Raw genomic sequence first — 15,040 nt, forward strand, 5'->3', positions numbered from 1 at the left:
AAATTAGCAGGAGAGAAATTTATAGGGAAAAATATTCCCTCTAAATAACCCTCATATTATTTCTCCATAGCATCCTACAAGGTGAGGACTTGCTTGCATGTACATATTTTATCTGAGTCCCTCAGTTGCCACCAATTTTTGGTAAGTAAATTAAAATGAAAATTAGTAGCTTCAATTATGAAAAAGGCAGATAGGAGGAGGATAGATAAAGAAGAATCAACCTCTAGATAGGATTTAAGAAAAATGTGCCTTTTATTCTGAGCCCAGTGCTGTTTGCACTGATTTCCTCTAACCCGCCTGACATAGAGCCTCCAGTAAACTCCACAAGACTCAAGAGCTCTTGGTTCAGAGAAAAAAGTACACCAAGATTTTCCTATATACAGCTGTAACATAGCCTGTAATTTGATTCTAAATGGCATGTTCAAAAATATGCTAGGTACATTCTTAGTGAGTGAACAAATGCAAACAATTTTAAATAATAGGGCAATTATTTCTGTTTCCAAAACTTTCCTAAAGGCATTTGCAATCAGAAGTACAGCACAAGCAAAAGATTAATCCTTAATTACTGTGAACAAAGTTGCTGCATACCATCTTAGGAAAATTACATATACATGTACATTTTCCATGGGGAAATATCTGAAGTGGTTCCTCTCTCAACATTGTTATCTATCAAGATTCCTGTATGAAGGGATCCCCATTATCACCTCAAAGCTCTAAGAAAATTTTAAAATCTCAACAATCCTGTTTGAGTTGCATAGAAAGTGTCAGAATTGCCAATCACAAGGCAAGGAAATATTATTTCCGTTTTGTAATTTTTTGCTTTGTCATACTCACGTGGCACAAGATCATAAATTAATGACTCTGTATTGCACAATCAAGAGAAAAGATGACAATCATTCTCGTCTCAATGTCATATGAGGTAAGAAATATCATGTATCATTCTGCACAGCATATTTTTTCTGTTCTATTTGCGTACCATTTTAAACTTCTTGATCATTTTATGTGGACCTTTCTATAATAGTTCTGTAAAAGAGAAGCCACTACTAAGAAGTCTCTTAATTTTGTAAATGAACTATTGAAACCCCTCCCCCCCATCAGAGGTACAATGTCAGATTTTCAATGACTGTGATAGGAAACAAGGGTTTTTCTTGTTTTCTCCTTACAAAATGTCTAATTAACATCATTATTGGAACTACTACTCATTTACAGCCTTAGCTGCTTCAGAATTATATAGTCTTTTATTTACTGATTAGATTGCCAATATTAAGGTGAAAGTGGCAATACATAGGATCTAGTAGATACTAGATGTAGAATTTGATATTTGGAAAATTAAAAAACAGGTTGACAGAAGTCACGGTGAGTAGACATTGTACAGTATTATCGTTAGTGATCATGAATGAACTTTCAGAAACTGAGAAGCAGTTCCTGACAGTCCTGGTGAAATGATGTACAAAGGTCACAGAAAGTAAGAAGTGACAAACAACCAAAAAGGTCACAATGAGTTAGAAATCATAAGCAAATGAATAACCACCACTGGTGTTTTACTGCATAACTCCCAGTAAAAAGCATTTGTTCTTCTATTCTTGTTGAATAATATACTAGTGTATTAATTAGCATATTCGCATTTAAACAGAATTATTTTGACAGATTTATCCATAACATTAATTTGTTGTGACCATGCAACATAATGAACCACACATTAGGCATTCATATTATAACCCGATGTGTTGAGTGAATTCAGGCTGCATAGCTATACTTCATAATGTTGTAATAACCTCAAAAATGGGATGTGTAAACTATGTTCAGTTATGTTTCTCATGCAGACCTAGCCAGTATAGTTATGACCCATATCATAAATCCAAGTATTCTGTCCATGAATTTATATACATTGATTTTAAATAAAATGTTTAGCTATTCCAATACCTGGAATAGGTATTGATTAGCCACATGAAAGTAATCAAAGTTACCTTCTACCTACATTCTTAGTATCACCTTTGGTCTTACATTTAAATCAGTTGTTCTGTCAACTACGCAAAGTCAAACTGTTCTGAAATGATTATCATGTGGCATTGCCTAGAAAGTAATATAATTGAGAATATAAACTATTTAACCCAGTCCTAAGATTTCACTCATGGGACATGAAATATAAGATATAAGATAACATTGGATTTAAAAAGAAATAAACTTTTTTTTATATTCATCAATAGTGAAGTTTATTGTTGTGTAAGCCAGTTATATTAACTTTAAATCAAAATATCTGCCAATTCAAATATGTGTGTGTGTGTGTGTGTGTGTGTGTGTGTGTGTGTGTGTGTGTGTAGAGGAAGAGACCAAAAACACGCTGGCCTTCCTGGATGTGCTGGTCAACTGCAACCAAGACAGGAGTCTTGACACACGTGTGTATCGGAAAACCATGAACACGGACCATATTTTACATAATGAGAGCAATAACCCCATGGCACATAAAATCAGTTGTATTCGGGCATTGTTCAGTAAGATAGACACTCACTGTAGTAAACCAGCAGCTAAAGCCAAGGAGCCGGCATATCTTTATCAGATCTGCAAGCTCAACGGATATTCAATGGACTTTATCCGAAGGTGTGCTACATCTAGGGTTCAGCAGCCTATTGAAGGTGCCAGTGGAACTGCTATGTGGAGGGTGCTCCCATATGTACAGGGGGTATCCGAAACTGCTGCACGTATCCTCTCGGCACATGGAGTCAAAGTGGCGCATAAGCCGGACCAGACACTGAGAATGAGAGTGATGCACTCAAAGGAAGCATTACCCAAGGAGGAGACATTTTCACTAGTTTACCGCATCAACTGTAGTAATTGTGCAAGCAATTGCATAGGGGAAACAGCCAAGCGGTTACGGACCAGAGTACACGAACACGAACTGGCTGTCCGATGCAAGGAACAGCGCTCCCAGATCTGGACGCATATGAAGGAGCACAACCACACATTTGATTTTCAAGAAGCTGAGGTTATTGCCCAAGATAGGACTAAAGGAGGACGCCTACTAAAAGAAGCCTGGTTCTCCAATAACAATTCCATCAACAGGCATATCGACCTACCAGGCTTTGAGACACCAGGAAAGACCCTGCAGGATGAGCAGAAACAGTTTTCCATCAGTGAGCAGGGACCAATGGCACCCACCCCCCACCTCTGAGCATGCAGACTCAGCCTGTGAAGGCTGAGCAACCCGGTAGGGCTGTCTCAAACTGTAACAGATAGGATTAATGAGAAACGACCACAAAGTCACGGACAAGGCAGCAAATTGCAATAGTTGATAGGCTAACATCATCCTCCACTGATAAGCAAGCTAGGAGGGAGGAAACAGTAGGAATTAAGCCTCCATCATCCAGCATGATGACAGCAAAAACAACACAGCTAATTACAAGTGGGAGACAGCTGGAAGGGCCTATTACACATGCAATGGCCAAATTGATTAATGGCATATAAAGGCAGAGATCTCTGTAATGGTAGTTTAATACTCTGACAATGTCAGCAGATAGCTGACGAAAGCTTAGTAAAATATCCACCATCCTAAGAAACCCCAAAGACAAAATTGAGTTAGAAAATCAAGGAGTATATGAAATCCCATGCACCGCCTGCCCCACCACATACATCGGACAAACCAACAGAAGAATAAGTGCACGCATTGAAGAACACAAGAACTCAGTCAGAAAAGAGGAACCAACTTCTTCCCTGGTCCAACACCTCAAAGCCACAGGACATGATATTGACTTTAAAAAGACCAGAATTATCGCCAAAACTGAACACTTTAACAACAGAATAATCAGAGAAGCCATCGAGATAGAAAAACGTCCACACAGCATGAATAAACGAGATGATACCTCCCGCCTACCAGCCATTTGGAAACCCGCCCTTATTGACAAACAAGTCCCTAACACAAAGAATGACACCAGACCCGCACTCACGAGAGCCACACAGATGTAGCCACCACACATCCACGCAGAAAGCAGACTCGAACCCACACTGATGATGAAGCACGACCCCGGACCAGAAGCCAGACACAGCTGCATCATTAGCCACCTCAAACCCCTCCAATCCATACATGAAGCAGACTGACACCCACCATGAAGATATAGCACGGCCACGAACACGAAGCCAAACAACAACAACACAGTTCATGAGCTCAAATCCCCCTGCTACTCAGACTGACCCGAGCACAACCAAGCCCCCACCTAAACAGAACACACACCCAACCAATCAGAACACAGCCAACTCCCCATCCAATCAGAGCACAGCCAAACCCCCAACCAATCAGAACACACCTCTGCCCAATCAGAACGCAGCCAAGCTCCCACCCAATCAGTTCACACCCCCACTGGCAGTTAAAAGGAAGAAACAGCTGCGATCACACACATTGCTCCTAGAAGCACGAAGCCGAGAACACCAGCCTGACGATGACGAATGAGACTTCGTCGAAACGTTGCCAAGAAACCTCCAATTTTACGCGGGAGAAAACCCGAATAACCAAAGACATATATATATATATATATATACACACACACACACACACACACACACACACACACACACACACACACCCCGTATTTTTCAGAATATAAGACGCACCTTAGTTTTTGGGGAGGAAAACAAGAAAAAAGCTGATTGGCAGGTGGATGGCCTCCCAGAATACCCCCAATCAGCTGTTCCCAGAAGTGAATTTTAGCAACAGGTTCCTTGGTTGTGAGCTCGGTGCCTTGCTTTTTTTTTGCTTTTTTTTCTGCCTCTGAAACTTCTGAAACTCCATTTCAGAAAAAACTTTTTTTCCTGCCTCTGAAAGCCTTTGAAACAGAGCTTCAGGAAAAAAAGCCTCTGAAGCTCAGTTTGGGGGCTTCTTTTCTGAAGCTCTGTTTGGGGGCTTTGTTTTTTCTGAAGCTCTGTTTGGGGGCTTCTTTTCTGAAGCTTTGTTTCTGATGCTTTTTTCAGCCTCTGGAACCTCTGTTTGAGAAGCTGGGCCCGGCTACATTCGGAATATAAAACGCACCCAGATTTTCACCCTCTTTTTTTGGGGGGGAAAGGTGCGTCTTATACTCCAAAAAATATGGTATACACACACACACACACACACACACACACACACACACACACATTATCCTTAGTCATTACTAAGAGAAAAATTTAAAATGTGTTTCAGAAACAGACATTAATACATGTTGGGCATAAACTTACTTTAGCTAATTAGATTTTCTTGTGGATAAATTCTGTTCACTCTTATATATTTTTATTGTAAAAAAAAAGATTTTTAAAACACATAAAACATTGTAGCATAGAAATAAACTATAACTGCCAAAATGAATAGATATGAACATTAGCTATGAATAATACAAATATTTAGCATTCTATACTTCAGTCTGAAACGGCTTAAGTTATATCTACAGAAAATAAATATTTAATTATTATGTTTTCCATTGGATGTTACCAGAATTTTGGACAATGACCAGACACCTTTCAGTATTTGGTATTGAATGGTGATTTTTTTCCCCCATGATTTTTCAATGGGCAATACAGATTTCTCTCTGGCGTTACATATGGTAATGCAGTTGTTTTGACCACTGAGCATGTTTGTAATTTTGAGAAGGTATGAGGGGGACTACCATAACTTCAGAGTATAGGCTTCATACAAAATGACTACCACACAGAGGGTTGCTATTTGCAAAGTAAACATGCTATCTCCCCATAGAACAAATCTAATATTTATCTTCCCCTTCAACAATTTACTTAAATTAAAATTCCATATGCCTTTCATATCATAACTAGAACTATTTATGAAAGGAGTTATAATGAAAAACAATGCAAATTGAGTGAAGCAGTTTGGATGGATGGATGGATGGATGGATGGATAGATAGATAGATAGATAGATAGATAGATAGATAGATAGATAATGAAAACAATGTTAAGCCTACTACAGGATTTATATTACTAACTTCATCTTATTTCCTGCTTCAAGAAGGAACACAACAGTTCCATCAGTTTTCAGCAATAGCAGTCAGATGTTCTGGAAGCTGAGAAACTAGGTTCAGAGATTATTTTCCTCAAAATTTTATCTTCATGAATGAAAAAAATTGCACCAGTTAAAGAACTCTGTGTTAGCTACCAATACTATGAACAAATGCAAGATCTGCCATGCTCAATTAAAGCAGATTATCAGCACTAGTCAGTAGCAATGAGAAAAGGTACTCTTTTTGTTGGCATGTCTCATCCTCTTACTCACTTGTGTCAGTGCTAATGAAAACCACTTAGTTACTGTGGAAACAATATATTATTATTGAGACTCCTGTTTTGTTTACTGAGATACACAGTGATGTCTTTTAGGCTGGAATTAAAAACATGATGCTAAAGGCAAGGATTAATCATTGCATGATTTAGCAAGGTGGAAGTGCTGGAAGATTCTTCTACTCATTAAGTCATGCGTGCGATAGTAAAGAAAAACTTGACTTGAGTCATCATACTTTCCTACTCTGTTGTTATATACAGGATGCCAGGTGTGGTAACAGCAAGAAGCATATCACAACATTAGAAAGCTTTGATTTTAGGCAAAGTATAATTATTTATATACAGTGCTTTTGAGGTTTGTCAGCATTAGTATTCAAGTTATAGACCTCAAATGAGAATCAGGAGCATCAAAACCAAGTTCATAGTTTATTTTTTTGGTAATGTTTCTTTATAAATTAAAGGTGAGATACTCATGGATAGAAGTAGACTGAAATAAATTCTCAAATTGCACTAACATGATTCATCTTGCTTTAATGTTTCACAAACCTTTGTGATTTAGACTTTAGTGTTATGGTCTACAGAGTGAATTTTATCACCTTGGCTCTTTCAACAAATCATGAAATGAAACAAAGACTACCTATATTCTTTGTTTCTAAAACATTTAGAAAATGAAAGTCGTTGTATAGCCCAAATATTGCTCCCATTTCAAAGGTTACTAGAGTTTTGAAAATTTCAGCTATTGCTAATGATTGACTTATTTTCTACCAGGTTAATATCACTTTATCCTTTTGTGTTGTATAATCTGTGTTCTTGAAAACTTTTTAAAATGTTATAGGAAATTTAAAAAACTGCAATTAAAAGGCAGTCCTGAGCACTGTAACCTGCTTTACAACTGAAGTCAAATGCCCATAGTTGGTGTGCTCCAAATCTACTTTCTTCTATACTCCCATTTTCCAATACATTGACTTCTAGTTATTATTATTTTATAAGAAAGCCCCTCACCTGGCAAGGGTTTTTGAGCCTAAACTGAAGTCAGCCTGTAGTATTTTGAACTACTGTTACATACCCAGTGTCCTGGCAAGACATGTTTTTCTAAGATGATGATACTTCTACAGCAAGATCATGGCAGTTCTCTAGCAACTTGTGCTAATTTGAATATTGTTGTGGCTAGGGAAGTCCAATTGGCTATAAATGTTGGAGAGAAACCCACCCCGCATTTAAATAGAAGGTTTTAAAAACAACAACCGCAGAATCATCTTGGTTCCCAGGATACACTAATTAACTACAGAGTTTATGATGCAGTATGTAACTTGGTTCCATAAAACTGGGTTAGGAAAATGGTAAAATTAACTAGTGAACTACTTCACTGCAGGCCTATAAAGGTATGCAGCTGGGTTTTTTACTCTTCCATTTAAATATTGTGGTTTCAAGAAGACATCATTTTCCCTGCCCTCAAGCTAATCTGACATAGTAGGGAGGTTCCAAATTCCCTATAATTACAGGTAAATCAATGAGGCAATAATGAGCAGGAAGTTCATGGGTTGGATAAGATAAGAAGTCTGAAAACAAATTAGCACAGAAAACAAGAGCTAAAATGAATTGCTCTGTAAGAATGGTGGCTAGCTTTATGAATGGAATTGGTACCTTATTAAAAAAAAATCAAAGCTGTCCAGACCTGAGACATCTTGGAAAATATAGGCACAGATTCATCTCTTGTCTCATGGGAGGTGATGCAGATAAAGTAGAGCCTCTAATTCCTGAAGCCCAGAAGTGAGCAACCTGTGGCACTCCAGATATTGAATTACAACTTTCAACTGCCTTAACAACTGTGGCAAATAGTTCTGCCCCAGCCCATTTATTAACTGTAATCTACTTGTATAGACAGACAAGAGTAAACTTTGGCCCACAACAAGAATAGGAAGAAGGATAAACAATGGATAAGAGAAGGGTAGAAAAATTCCCAGCTGCTCCTCTTATTTTGGAGGCACTGCTAAGGTATCTGCCACACTTTCAAACTGCAACAGCGCTAGTAAGCTGCTTTAAGTGTCTATTGCAATTTAGAAAGACAAAAGAACTGTGAAAAAAACTTCCAGTTTTCAAGACAACACAATGAAAAAAGCATGTATGAATCTTTCAGATACAGTAAGTAAAGGGGCTCATATTTCCAGTCCTCCTCTTGTGACCACCTGCATGTTAACTAAATCAAAGAGTGTTTACTATCAGGTCAGGGTATATAGGATGTCAACATAAAATGTCTTAAAAATACACTCTTATCTGGTTCAAATTAATAAAGTCTCTATTTGCTTAAGTAACCACAAAGGGTGGAGTAAACCTAAACCATAACCCATAATTACCAACCATCTTTAGTTTTATCTTAGCATAATGTGTAAGTCCAGTTACTGTGATTTATTAAAAACCACAACTGCACAACACTGAGATGCAATGTGCAGTGTGTTCATATAAATATGAACACACTGAGCTTTATTCATATAACACAATTACAGAAACTGCAATGGCTGCCATATAAACTCAATTCAAGAATCCAACTTCTAGATACTTCCGGTTGGCACCGCAGGGATACAGAAGGAGAAATGGTGAGCTCCGTGGAGCTCCGCCAAAACCCTGTCTGCCAAGCTGCCGCCGACAGGTCTTCGGACCTCCCCTGTCTTGAAGGGACAGGGGGACAAGAAGGGACCCCTTGGGCAGCTGAGAGGAATGGGCAGGTTCATCGGGGCCGGAGGCTTTCCCTTCACGCCGGCGGAAGTGGAACGACAGCCATGGCGGCTGTCCTGAAACCATGGCAACCGGGAACAAAGATCGTGCTGGAGGAGAGGAGAAGAAGCAAGAAGTGGAGAGCAGAGCAGGGAGTTTGAAAGCCGGGTGAGTTGACTTCTGCCCAGGTGAGAACTGTCCATAAATTCTGGATTACAAAAAGTGTGCCCCAGCCTTAACAGCAGCTGAGAAACATCGGGGCAAAAAGACTCAAATGAATGGTGGAGAAAAGACCTGTTGAATCTTTTGAGAAAAGACAGTGTTAATTACAGACTTTTTGGAAATGACTTTATTACAGATTTGGATTTCTTTTTTTATTTTTCTGGCTATTTCTTGTGGCTAAACGAGATTGGATTATGTTTGAGAGAGAGGAAGGAGAAGAGGAAATAAATATGCTTTTAAAAGTAAAGATAAAAGACAAACGGAGATGGAAAAGATGGCTGCCAGCTGAAAAATGAAAGTGTAAATTCCAGACTGCTTGTTACTTGAAAGAGAAACTTTGTTGCTTGTTACTTAAAGTGGATTATTTTGAGAAAAATTTCAAGAGGCTTGACTTTGGACATATAATCTGTGTATTGGAAGATATTGAAGACCAGAAAGAAGAAATTAAATGGAATAATGAAAACTGATTTATTAAGCGTGGCAACAAGAGAAAAAGGGAAAGCAGATGGCCTTAGTCTTTGTAGATGCCCAGAAGGCATTTGACAATTTAAATTGGAATTTCATGATTAAACAAATTAAGATAATGGGATTTGGAGCAAATTTTGAAAAGATGATAAAAACTATTTATGACAACCAAAGGGCGAGCATCTTATTAAATGGAGACAGGACCAAAACATTCCAGATCAGAAAGGAATACGACAAGGTTGCCCCCTATCACCACTATTATTTATTTTGGCCTTAGAAGTTCTGCTACGGAAAATCAGGAATAATGGGGAAATTAAAGGATTAACACTCAGGAAAGAGGTATATAAAACGCAAGCATTTGCAGATGATTGGCCTTGATTTTGGAAAACCCATTAGAATCCGGACCAAAATTTTTAGAGGAGTTGGGTAAATACGGAGAAGTAGCAGGATTCAAATTGAATAAAACTAAAACCAAAATACTAACTAAGAATGTGACTGAGGTACAGAAGAAAGAGATAGAAGAAAAATTGGGATTACAGGTTGTTAAAAAAATAAAGTATCTAGGAATCTGGATAACTTCAAGGTGTTCATCTCTAAAGGAAGACAACTATATCCCCTTAACCAAGAAAATAAAACAAGATTTGGATAGATGGAAGAAAATACAATTGTCACTTCTAGGCAAAATAGCCTCGATTAAAATGAACATCCTCCCAAAATTATTGTATTTGTATCAAACGATACCTGTAAATCTGGATAAGAAATTCTTTTTAGATCTTAACAAAAACATTAAGAAATTTATATGGGGTGGGAAAAGACCAAGGATTTCACTTAAAATCTTACAAGGAAAAAGGGATTTAGGAGGATTTGGACTCCCGGATTTGGAAAGATATTACAGGGCAGCCAAGCTAGTACGGATAAGGGAGTGGGTCACTCTGGAAAATGAAAGGATTCTAACATTGGAAGGCCACGACCTACAGAAAGGGCGGCACGCATATTTATGGGACACAGAGAAGAAAAAGAAAACATATTTTCATAGGCATAAAATTAGAGATACTTTAATACAAACATGGACCGCAATTAAACAGCGATATTATAAAAAAGTCCCAAAGTGGCTCTCCACGATGGAGGCCCTAATTTATCCTAATAGATGGGGAATGAAGAAAATGTGTAGATACAAAGACATACTAGATGAAGGAGGAAATCTTAAGTCTAACGATGCCTTGAGAGATCAAGATATCAATTTAGACTGGTGGACTTATCTACAAATAAAGTCTAGATACCAGAAAGACAAGGAAGAATGTGGCTTAGAACTAGGATCTAGTGGATTCGATAAGGTTTTGATGGGAACAGAAAAAAAGATTTTGGCCAAACTATATAACTACCTACTAGATGAAGATAGAACAGAGGACACAATTAAAAACCAAATGGGAGCATGGGAGAAGAATATTGGACGCAGTATAAATTTTAACGAGTGGGAAGAGGCATGGAATAGGAATTATAAATTGACCAGAGCAGTGACTTATAAGGAAAACCAGTATAAAATGTTACACAGGTGGCATCTAGCCCCTGCTAGGCTAACAAAGATGTATCCAAATATTCACCCAAACTGTTGGAAATGTGGTCATGGGCAGGGCACCTTCTTCCAAATGTAGTGGGCATGCCCTGATGCAAAAAGGTATTGGAGCAAGATTTGGAGATGGTTAAAAGAAATAATTGGAGAAGATATTGAATTGACACTTGAAATATTTCTCCTGGGAATAGTAAAGAGGAATTATGGAAAGAAAAAGATTTATTTAATTATACATATCACCACTGCTGTGAGACTGGTATACGCACAATACTGGAAAGAGAAAGATCTGCCAACAGAAGAACATATAATTAGGAAAATACTGGAGTGCGCAGAGATGAGCAGTCAATTCAGAATTAACTTTATAGAACTTATAACTTTGAGGACATTGAAATGGAAAATAAATATACTCAGATAGATTGGAGAAGGAAAAAAAATGGAATATAAAGTAACAAGATAACAAAATACCATAGTTTGAATTAAATGGATGTAATGGTGTCTAGGAGTTTGATCTTTGAATAATTTTAGGAGATACTTTCCTTCTTCTCTGGGCTCTCTCTCAATTCTATTTTATTTTTATTTTTTCTTTCTTTTTTTTTCTTTCCTTTGTCCCTTTCCCCCTCTCAATTTTTTCTAATTCTCTTTTCAATTTCTTTTGTTATATTTCTATTCTCCTTCCTATTTGTATTGTTTTTTTCTTTTGTTTTTATCTTAACTATTATTAATATTGTTACTATTCTCTCTCTTTTTTCACTATTATTTTTATTTAAATTGATTTTATGAATATACAACAATTTGATTTGGAAAAAATGAGTATAAATGATTGAAAATTATGATTTTTGGATGTTTTAATACTTTTTTAAACTTGGAATTTTTAAGCTCTATTTATAGACCTAATAATTTAGAAGAAAATGTTCTCTAAGGTGCTGGATACTAAGAAGAATTAATTACAGATTTAATAATTATAGAAAATTGATTTTAAAGTGATTTAAAATGTTGATATTCACTGGAAATAAATATGGCACGGGAGAAAGGCTAGGAGAGAATAGGAGCTAAGATATTTGTCGATATACTTTTTTATTTTTAATCAGTTAAAAACATGGAGGACAATGGATTTAAAAATGAATATTTTTAAGGAAAATTTGTAAGGAGGAAAATATTCTTTGTTAAGATTATGGATATTAGTTGTCATTTAAAAGAGGTACAAACTCGATGTAATGGGTCTTAGAAATGAGGAATATATATGAAATATTGATTATTAAAATGACAAAGATTTGGAATGATGTCTATTTGGAAATAATTGTTTAAAATTTAGGGTGACATAGTAGAATGTTTAAAATCTAAATGTTTAGAATAAGATTTCTTTTTCTTTTCTTTTTTTTCTTTTTTTCCTTTTTTTTTTTTAAAGAGATAAATGGATAAAATTTGGAACAAAATTGGTTGAGGGAATGTATTTACTTTATACCAGATCAAATCCTTGCTCTAAAAAGATGTATTTTATGTTTCATGTTTTTTTTTTAAAAAAAAAACTTTTCGGAAAAAAAAAAGAATCCAACTTCTTAAAAACCTAAATACTGATAGTTTTGGATCCAGATAGCCCTCTGACCATTTCACCTTTTCAGAATTTAATCAGCAGATCCAGTAACATCTGGGAGATTGTTGTAGATCCTACCACTGAAGGAAATGTTCTGTTCCAAGACCCTGAACTCAAGCCTTCTCACAATGGCTTTGGAACAGTTTATCCCTTGATACCTAGAACTCCCCTTCCATACCACATTTTCAGAGAGGCATAAAAACATAGAACTTTGAAAAAGCATTTGCTATCCCAAATAGTGGCACATTAGACTAATTGTATTTTTTTTTACTTACAATCAAGGATCAGCTATATAAATAATCAAATAAAATGAGACAAGTAAAAAAGAAAATTTGGTCAGGTTGTCTTTGATGTTAACTGTTTCCTTGTTTTGACCACTGCAAGAATACATTTGGCTCCCATGTACATGACTGATTTTGTGCCATCAAGTCACAGTCAGCTCTTAGCAACCACATATATAGAAGTTCTCTGAAATTGGCCTTTCGGATCTTCCAATATGCCACTTGTAACTGTAACTGGTTGTCCCGTCTTTTCTTTCCTTCTACCAGTATTAGAACCTTCTCCAGAGAGCGAGATCTTTGTATAATACGTCCCATGGACAATTTGTGCTTGAATTACTATGAACTACTTTTCAGCCTGGGTATAAAACGTATCTATTCTCTCATGTGCACTTGGTAAAAAAAGGGGGGGGGATTATCATGTCCCTTCAAAGATTCTTATAAAAGTTACAATTAAAAAGGTCCCAGTGGATTGTTTTGTCTTCCATGGAATCATAAAATAAAGAAATATTGGTATACCTGCCAAATAATAATGCATATGGATGTTGTACCTGGCTTGAGAAATCCTTTTCTTGAGTTAGAGGAAATACTTGTAAGGGCAAATATCTTGTAGATTCCCAGAAGCCTGCATCTAGCATACTTTTGAAACTGAGTAAACTGAATACAGACTGGTATTTCACATCATCCAATGTTTGTAACACCAGCTTTTTTACTTGAACATAGTTCAAAGTTAATAGGGAATCTGTAGGCACCTCCAATGTTCTTAATTTCTACTTTACTGCCTTTGTTCATAGTGAGAGATAATTATCAGCTAAGATTAGCAGTAGCAAGCCTATCGAAAAAATTGAATATACAATCAGTAAGACACTAATAGTCTCCAAGACCCGTGTTCAATTTTGGGTACCCAAGAATTGAGGTTGAGCGATCCAGAGTGTGACAAATAAAAATCTTAAAAATTTAGTTTGTGTTGTCTCCAGAGTGTTTTCTTCATATATAGGCCACCCTGAGCTAGATAGTGTTTTAACATCAAGAAAACTTTAATTTCTGAGGGAGTAAAAAAAAAACACACCTATGGATAGCTAATGTAGATTTTCAGCCACTTGTTTTATATATACATAATGGGCTTTTCGGGATCCCATCATGAAATACTACTCCTAGATGTATAAAGCGGTATACATGTTCAATCTTGTTCTGTTCAATTATTCAGCTTTGTTGTTTTTCTTTGGCAAAAACCATGATTTCAGATTTCTGGTAATTGAGTATAGCAATGTACAATGATTCTCATTTTATGCTTAAACTCAATAGGTGTAGAAGAACTGCAGTTTCATCTTCATAGAGTAATATTGATCTAAATTTTTAAGTATGTGAAAATCTGGAGAGTCCAAAAATTCAACCATAGAGTTTAAAATTGAATAAAATGAATACCAAAATACATCCCAAAATACACACCCTTTCTCAATGGGCATGATGCTAGAGAAAATTCCTTGAGCAGTATATCTTACTTTGAGTGAAGCTCTCTGATTAAAAAACAACAAAATCTTAATAATAGTACCTAGAAGCTTAACCCGTAACAATGTCTGAGAGATGGAATCAAATGGTGCTCTCAAGTTGTAAAAAAAAACATAAAGAGCAGTCTGCGTTTTCAAGGTATGTTTCTCAATCAAATGAAGTAATGCAAAAACATGATCCACCCTTAAGCATCCAGTTCAGAAACTACTTTGATTACCGCTCATCAAGCCTTCAGATTTGATTTAATCAAATAATTGTTCGATTTAGGTGTTCTGCATATAATTTAGGCAAAGGTAAAGGTAAAGATTCCCCTCGCACATACGTGCTAGTCATTCCCAACTTTAGGGGGCGGTGCTCATCTCCATTTCTAAGCCGAAGAGCCATCACTGTCTGATCACAATTTCATGGACATGTGGCCGGCATGACTGAACACCGAAGGTGCACGG

Source organism: Pituophis catenifer, unplaced genomic scaffold, assembly GCF_029215685.1.
Source record: "Pituophis catenifer annectens isolate HBS135680 unplaced genomic scaffold, rPitCat1.0.hap2 SCAF_1, whole genome shotgun sequence".
Lineage (NCBI taxonomy): Eukaryota > Metazoa > Chordata > Lepidosauria > Squamata > Colubridae > Pituophis > Pituophis catenifer.